The sequence below is a fragment of the Anas acuta genome, chromosome 1 (genome assembly GCF_963932015.1).
Source record: "Anas acuta chromosome 1, bAnaAcu1.1, whole genome shotgun sequence".
Classification (NCBI taxonomy): domain Eukaryota; kingdom Metazoa; phylum Chordata; class Aves; order Anseriformes; family Anatidae; genus Anas; species Anas acuta.
This window is the reverse complement of record NC_088979.1, coordinates 30,305,506-30,314,115: the sequence shown is the minus strand read 5'-3', so window position 1 is coordinate 30,314,115 and position 8,610 is coordinate 30,305,506.

Below are 8,610 nucleotides of genomic sequence, written 5' to 3'. Positions count from 1 at the left end.
CTCAGCATCCAGCATCACACATGCAAAGACACACACACACACCTGCACTGCCAAATGCACACCCTGTTTTACATGACACAAGAAACCACTGATGTGACTGTGTTAGAAGCTACAGACAAGTATTTTTAGTGATGCTTTTCTTTCTCCTTCTTGCAAATGATAATTTCTCGTGGCCCTTTCCCAAAATATTGCTCATTATCTATTACTGAGCTGCCTTCTGTCAGAAGAAATCAACAGAAACAGAACCTAAATCCTGACTCCTGTCCTTCTACGGAGAGAGATGGGGCTAAGAAAGTGGAGTTTGAAGTAGCCTAGTATCCAGCTATATTTTATGCTGGTTTTATTGGAGCTCCTGTCGTGATATATCTGTGCAAATCCAAGGGATTCTTCTAAAAGCTTTATTTGCTTTGCAGTGAATTCTTCACCCTGCAAAAGACCAAATTAACAGCAATGCTAAATGAACTACCCAGTGTTTCCCAAGACACATCACGAGCATTTTCAGCTTCAGTATCCACAAGTGGAGTGAGATGCCTTTGCCTTTTAATTAACCTATGCTAGAGGAAGCAAAGATCTGAGCTCCTGCTCTGATCTCTGATGGGAGAGACCAAGAGCTGAGGCAGAGCTGCTGCCACCGGCCATACCCCCAGCCATCAAGTCCCCATCGCCATGAAAAAGAATGTGCTTCCTTCCCATCAGTGGGTGAAATCAGAGCCCTCGTGCAATTTCTGCCAACAATGACTTGATCGCCCTGTTTCCGTGAAGGTCTGATGACTGCGGAGCAGCGCCTCTGTCAGGGGATTAACCTGTTCCTTAAAAACAGAATGCAGCAGCTAAGAATAAAGAAAAAAAAAAAAAAGTGAATAAAAACACGATAGAAGTACGTGATCTGTTTTTATATTCGAGTGCTAAAATTGCTTCGTATCAAACAAGCCAGGCTAATAGATAGGGCAAATTAAATGCTAAGTCAAGGCTGCCTTGGATGGCTGCTGCAGCTGTTAGTCTGGTTTCTGAAGGCACCAGCTTGCGGGGCCGGACGAACACAGTTTGCTGGATGCTCTCACGGCTCGTGGTGCAATGTAAGCACAACACTTGGAATACAATCCACCAGTGTCCCCACGCCAGATCCCATAACCTACTTCCTAGGCCTGCTGCCAGTGTTGTGCTATGAGTCACGAAGAGAAACAAACACAAGGAATGTCAAATTAAATAGGACACAAGGCTTTCGCAGTATTTAAAAGCGGAGCAGTTGTGCCGCAGCGTACAAACCTCCCTGGACTCCTCTTGGACCGATTCTCATCTGGGTAATAAGAAACATCCCCTTAATTAGTTCCACCTAATGAAATTCATAAGACAGGGAGTGGGAGTTTTGCTCCTGGGTAGAAACCGAGAACTTCTCTCCGGTCGAGCTGCCCGTTTTCTGCAGCAGTCATTAGCAAATTTTATCAAATCTCTGTGTTAAACAGTAACAACTATTGTTTGCCCAGAACACAAGTCCATTTATGAGCTGCAACACGACACATCGTGGAAACCCCAGACTGAAAGGCACTTCTTTAAAAAAAAAAAAATGGGATTGGCAAGAAAAAGTAGTTTCAAATTGTCCAGAACAAACAATGGGGACACTTCTACCTGATCTTTCAGGTTACTGTGGTTGGAGAGTTTCCTGTATCTCTGTGGGGTGGGGAAAAATAATTTACAAAATTTATTCCTCTTTCCTGCCAGTTAAGGGGCATCTGTTACCTCTCCAGCTGAAGCTCTGGGTGGTTTGTGCTTGCTGCACTGAGGCCAAGCAGAAGAAATCCAGGAAGCCCCAGGACACGTTTGCTCCTATGGAAATATTGACCCAGAAGGGTCCATTTAAATCCACTTTGGTGACATGCCTCTCGTGTCAAAGTAATATCCATGGCAACAAAGAACTTCACTGCAGGAGAGAGAGTGCATCCAGAAGGAGCGTGTAATCGCTGCTTATCGATGACCGAAAGCCCAAAAGAACAAAGTTTGGACTTTCAGGCACAACACCAGAGCCCTTTATCTGGATGCTGCTTTGCAAGTGCAGATCACAGAAGACAGAGAGGGAAATCGAAGCCCTGCCGGCTGTTTTCCTTCCCAAACTCCTGTGCAAGGTGGCATGGCTCACTCTGCATTTGTGGTTGCCCTCCAAGAAGGTAACAGAGGAGGGCAGGAAGGAGGGAGCAGATTCTCAGCTACCTTTGGAGATGGCAGCAGCACAAAACACCACTGAGGCAGCCAAAAAAAAAAGCACAAAGCACCACTGAGACAAGCCTTTGGGATGACCAGGATTCCAGCACCAACCCTTTTCAGCACCCACTGAGGCCCCTCGCGTGCCTTCCTCGAAGCGGCCGCTGACCCATACGTCCATCCTGTTGTTCCATGCTGGGTCCCATAATTACAGAGCCTGACTTACGGGGTTAGTTATAGCTACTATTATGGGAAACTGCAACGCTGGGCACAGCTGCAGCGCTCGCTGAAGGGGGAAGGAGGGAGGAAGAGGCACTCTGCGGCCTCTCTGCTGGTGCATGAACACGCTGCACGGGGCAAGGCTAACGGAGGCAAAGGAGGAAGCCACAGCCCCCCAGGGTCTTCCCCAGGCTCCTTCCCGCTTATAAAGCCCCCTTTGATTTGGGCTGCGAGGAGTAATTTTCCATTTTGGGGCTGTGGGGGAATTTTTTCAGAGCTTTCAGCAACAGCTCAGCCCCTGCTCTCAGGACCTGCTGGAGAAAGGCGCTGGCACAGAGCGTATCTCCCCGTGGTCCCGCAGGATCTAAAGGACTGCTTTGCAAGCAAGTTATCGATGAGTTTTAACTCACAAGTCTCTTACGGTGACCTGAATCCCTGCTGCCTGCTAGGACTTGCTCTGCTCTCCAGCCTCCTTGCTCCTGCAGCACACTGTTGAGGTAAAAAGCTCCCACAGCATTGCTCAGGGCCTCCAAGACAAACTTCCTGGGGTGTTGGAGTCCTTCTGCCCTCAGACCAGACCCAGCACTCGCTTTTAGCCTCGAATACCTGCAGAGGACGGTTACAGGGGAGCACAAGATGCCCAAGGCTAAATTTTAGAGGCAGCGTTTTGATGCAATGCCCTGCCTAAAACACTACGCAGCCCCACGCAAACGATTTGATCGATTATAAAGTGCATCAATGCCACCCCACTGGACATTTTTACCTACAGTGGTGCTGACAGCACCCATCAGCTTCGTTTCTGAGAATCCATAAAGCAAGAACCCCTTCCTGCAGGGCTTTCCTTTTCAGCTGCACCAGAGGGCAGCCCCTGGCCCTGCAGCAGCCGTGATGGATTTATTACCCAGCCAGGTACTGACCAGCCTCCACGCACCAGCTTATCTATCTGCCAAGGTCTGCTCCCATGACCCTTTGTCCCTGGTAGCCTGCTGAATTTATGTGCTTTCTCTGATGTATCGCTACATGAAACTGAAGGTGGATTATTTTTTTTTTTTTTTTTTTTTTTTTTTTTACTGTCATTGCAGTTAAAACCATTAAAAAAGAAAAAAGTCTCACTCGACCAAGGACAGGTGGGATGCAACCTGACCCTCTGGTTTGGAATAGATCATACATCAGTGGATCAAAGCGGCTTTAGGAGTTGCATTTTTAATATAAATTTGAAAGGGCTATAAAGGAAGAGCCAGCGCTGTCTCAGGGGACACTGGCCTGAATTTAAAGAAACCTTCCAGTGGCTGGAGCTCAGCTACCTGAGTCACAATGAAAATCTCTACTTTAGTGATTCTCAGTAGGCTTAAAAAAAAAAAAAAAAAGCAATATTGAAATAGGTTTTTATTATGGTTAACCCTTCTGAGGCTTGCAGCTGGAATTATGGATTTAGACGTATGTTTAGATACAGTTGCTGGCTGCTGGTATAAACAGCATTTTTTATTTTTTTTTGAGACCAGGAACTGATGGCTGGTTGCCATCCGCCTCTGGGGTCCTTTCTCCCAAGAAAGAGCAGGTATTTATAAGCCAGCACCCGCTCAGTTGCTTGCCCTTAATAGGGCAACACGCTCCCCAACCCATATATCAAAGCTGGGCTGGCGACAGCAACCGAGCCACCTCCTTCTCCACCATCCAGGCCCATAAAATTAAGTAAGCCTTTCCCCCCAGCCACCTTTGGCCCCCACACTGGGATGCCCTCGGTGAAAACCAGAGGCTCAGCACAATCCCTGTAGGATTGCAAGCACTGAGATGCCCCGGCCCCACTTTTCTCTTGGCTTCAAGACGAGCTGCACCGGCTGCAGGCGTAGCACAGTAACCCATTGAACCAGATCACAGCAGCAAACTACAGAGAAGCCCAGCAGACCATGGGAAATTAAGCTAAATATAGCCACACATTAAGAAAGGATGGTAATTTAAAGCTCGGAGCCTAATTCATGAGAGAGTAGAGAGGCGTAACGCATGGGATGTCCTTCAGATGATGCAACTGTGAACCAGGGAGCTTTAACCAGCCCTCTCTAGGGAGGAACAAAGGCTCTTCACTAGCCAGGAGGACATTTCAGCTGGGGACCCTACCTACCAGATATAAAACAAGACCCTCGCGGTGGTCCCCTGAGGTTAAATTAGCTTGCACAAAGACATCAGGGGTCAGAACTGATCCTCCCTTTCAAACCCCCCTGCACCGTGTGAACCTCCTTCCCGTGATAAGGGCTGAATTACTCCGGGAAACTTCAAAGCCATCAAAGAGCTGGTGGTTGTTGATGTTTGTGTGCTTTGAGTGGATTTGTGCTGCTTTCCCCAGTCACCACGCGGCAGTCAATTAAAAGGCACTGCTCTTTGTAGCCTCTGCCGCAGCATTAAGTTTATTGTCCTATTTATCACCACCGCGCTGCTTTGGGCTGAATTATTTATAGCGCTGAAAAAGATGAAGAATTCAGTGGTAAATCCAAACTGGGTCACAGGGCTGTCTTCTCAGCCTTGTGCTTCAGAAGTCCGGGCTTTGTTGGCTTCACTGGATGGGGCACAGCCATCCTCACCCCCAGCTGCACGCACCCCAGTGTTCCCTTCCTGCCCATCCCCAGCGCTGGGTTGGATGTGTAGGAAGCATCCCCACGGCCTGAGACTTCAGTTCTGAGCATAAAAGGAAAACTGCTACTTAAGCACAGGGTTTTTAGAAGCATTTCCAGCTCTAAATCCCAAGTTTAGCAATCCTCCACCAAGAACAGCCAGTGCTCCACACCACCTCTGCCTTGGATTCCACGTCACATCTACCTTGAAACAATTGAATTGTTGTAATTTTCCAAAAATTAAGAGAGTCAATTTTTACATGCAGGTTTTTCTGCACCACCACACATAAAATGCTCACACCTGGGGCTCTCCCTGTTTATTTTTCCATGCCACGAAGTGAGGAGCCCTCCTGCTTGCACCACTACCTGGCCACCCTCCTGGGGACAGGGCCATCGGTGGCCAACCCATTTACCAAGACATCTTCATCGCCCCTGCCAGGGAATCTGGAAACCATCTGAAATCCCAGGAGAGGGCATCGCTGAGGTGCATCCTGGAGACTCAGGCACCAGGTAAGAGCTGGTGATGGCCCCACTAAGGGCAAAGAAATGTTAACCAGGGCTTCAAGTGTGAATCATAAATAACATCAGGGTCAAAATGGGCTTTGGGGCAGTGGATTTGGCACACCTTCCTCACCACTGCTGCAGAAACTGGAAATGTACAGCAAAGCCTCCTGGCCTAAGAGGTGATAAATACTAATTTGTAATGCCAAAAGAGGCTTTATTTTAATTAACCTCTTAAGCATTGAAGTTTTACACTATTTTACCAATACATGCGTTTGCATGTAATGCATTTAAAAATACCTGCATGAAGCGAAGCGCTGCTCTCTTCACTCCTTAGAGAGCACCAGACATGCTGACTCTGGTCGTCATCAGATTTTTTTGGAGGGTATCACAAGGTTTTGGAGCTCTTGTGCATGGATGCAGGTCACAGACAAACGTTGGGTTCTCAGAAACACCCATCTGAAGATGAAAATGGAAAACATGCATCTTGCCATGATACCAAGGGGCAATAAAAATTGTTCTTTTTCCTGCACTATTGCCATTTTCTCTCCTTGTTGAAAGGAGAAGAGAATTTCATTCTCTTTTGGGAGAAAATCTGTAGTAATGGCATCATCTAATACAAAAGAAATGAAAAGCACCGATTTCATGATGAATTAGCTTATAGGGAAGTTGGTTGGGAAACAGCCTCCAATTTTAAAGAAGCGCAATGATGTTTTGTGGCCGTCTGATGCAATCACCTTCACTCCAACATTGCCTGGTGCAATACTGACATCTTGCCCTCGACCATCAAAATCTCCTGGCTATGAGACCAAACGGAAATAAAGAGGAAGTAAAGAGCATTTAATGAGGATGAGTTTTAGCAGCAGCATGCTCGCCGAGAAGCGTGGTTTGAGTAATCCCATGGCTATTTTCAAATTCAGGCTGCCTCGAACAAGGGAGCGCAGACCAGATCCACTAACCCAGGCAGCAGACAGCTTTAATTAGCAGTCTAATTGGGCAAAGGTGAGCATCCCGAGGATGTAGACCATGGTCTTCCCTCCCAGGAGCACTCCAAGTAGCACACTTGGGGGCGTCACCTCCTCCCACACCAAGGAGAACGTGCTCCATCTCTCTTGGCCTCTGTTTACAATGGTTGAACATCTTCATGCTGCATCATATTGGTGATCTGAAGCCAAACCTTCAAAAAAAAATTTATGCTCTGAAAATAATTTGAGGTTTCTTTACAGCATCTCGTGAATTGGACTACTTCAGGCTTCTTCAGGGCTTCGCTGGGACTGCAGAAATCCTGCTTGCACCAGTCCGTCCGCGAGCCATTCCCATGGGAAAGGCAGAGATTTGGCCCCACGTGCTTGCAGAAGGAGCAGAGTTAAAAAGGCACCCTGTCCCGAGCCAGTCACAGGACCGGCACAAACACTGAGGGCAGCGATTTTCCTTCATCTCCCCCCAAACCAGGGCTGCATTTACACCATCCAGGCAGATCAAGTCTTTAGAAAGCTAAGCATTGTCTTGGACTACAAAGTGGAGGAGACTTTTTTTTTTTTAAACACCATGCTAAATCCTCTCACAACTTGCTACTGTGACCACTTAAGAGTTTCAGCACTTGATACACTCCCCAACATAAATTTATGTTACTCATCTGGCACTTATTTTACAGGAGAGCCCATGCCCATACATAGTCTATACAACTTCCTTTGTGTATACATTGAAGGAAGATGGAAAAAATTAGACCATGCCAAAAAAAGCTGTCTTACCAGACAGGAGCCGCTGCCTGAGGGGTGTATTTAGAAATCGGAGGGCAATTTAGGAACGGAGTCACAAACACAAGCCAGAAGAGGAAGGAGAAGCAGGGAGAGGGGAGTTTTCTTGTGGGCATTGAGCACTTCCAGACTGCATCAGTAAATAACCAGATGGACACAACTCTTTTTCACCTCCCCAGGTAACAGCAATACCAAACACGTGGCATTGTTCAGGTGCTAGAAACCCAAGCAGGACATGGACTCGTGTCTGTTGTCACAGATGCTGAGTTGGGACCCTGGTGCCTTCTCTTTAAGCCTGTGAGCAGTCTGTCAACCTCGTGTGGGCAGCAGAAGGGGGTTTCTGCAGAGCAGAGCTTCCAACACCACTGTCTACACCAAGAAGGAACTGCAAGCAATGCAGCCACTTCAGCCCATGGTCTCACAGAGAATTGAGGCCGGTGGGCACCTCCGGGGATCATCCCATCCAGCCTCCTGCTCAGAGCTGGGTCAGCTGCAGCAGGCTGCCCAAGACCGTGTCCAGGTGGCTTTTGAAGATCTGAGGACAGAAATGCCACCATCACTCTTGACAGCCTGTGCCATTCATCAAATTCACAGTTAAAGCTTCTTATGTTTAAGAGAAATGTCCTGTGCTTCATTTAGCACCCACTGCCCCTGGCCTGGCGCTGGGCACGCCTGAACAGAGCCTGGCTGCGGCCTCTTTGCCCCCTCCCTGCGGGGATTCCCAGCCCTGGGGGAGATCCCCCTGAGCCTCCTCTTCTCCAGGCTGAGCAGTCCCAGCTCTCCCGGCCTCTGCTCACAGGAAGACCTTGTAAAGGCACAGCAGGCAACATCCACCTCCCTTCAGCCACTCAGCAAATCATCTTGTAGGAGACCATCCAGCAGATCGAGCACTTCTCCATAAACCCATGCTAATTCCAAACACCTTCTCATCCTTCTGATATCTGGAAGGAGTTGCCCGGCTTACCTGCCACACCACCTTCCTTGGCATCAAGATGAGGTTGACAACTGTGTCCATCTCCCGCTCCTCCTTCCTGAAGGTAGGAGTGACATTTGCATTTCTTCCAGCCCTCAGGAACTTACCCAATTCCCACGTGCTCTTAAAGATGTTCAAGATCAGCCTCACGCTGACACTGGTCCATGGCAGGCCAGATATGGCAGATAGCTTGGGGATTGCAGTATTTCAGCCCAAACTTCTGCCTTTGACATAATGACCTGACCAAATAGTTTGTATTTGCTCCTCAACACCTTCAAAACACGCAGGACCTGCTAAAACCATATGACTTAATCCTAAATAAACCGAGTCATGCCGTGAAGTCATTAACACAAAGGAG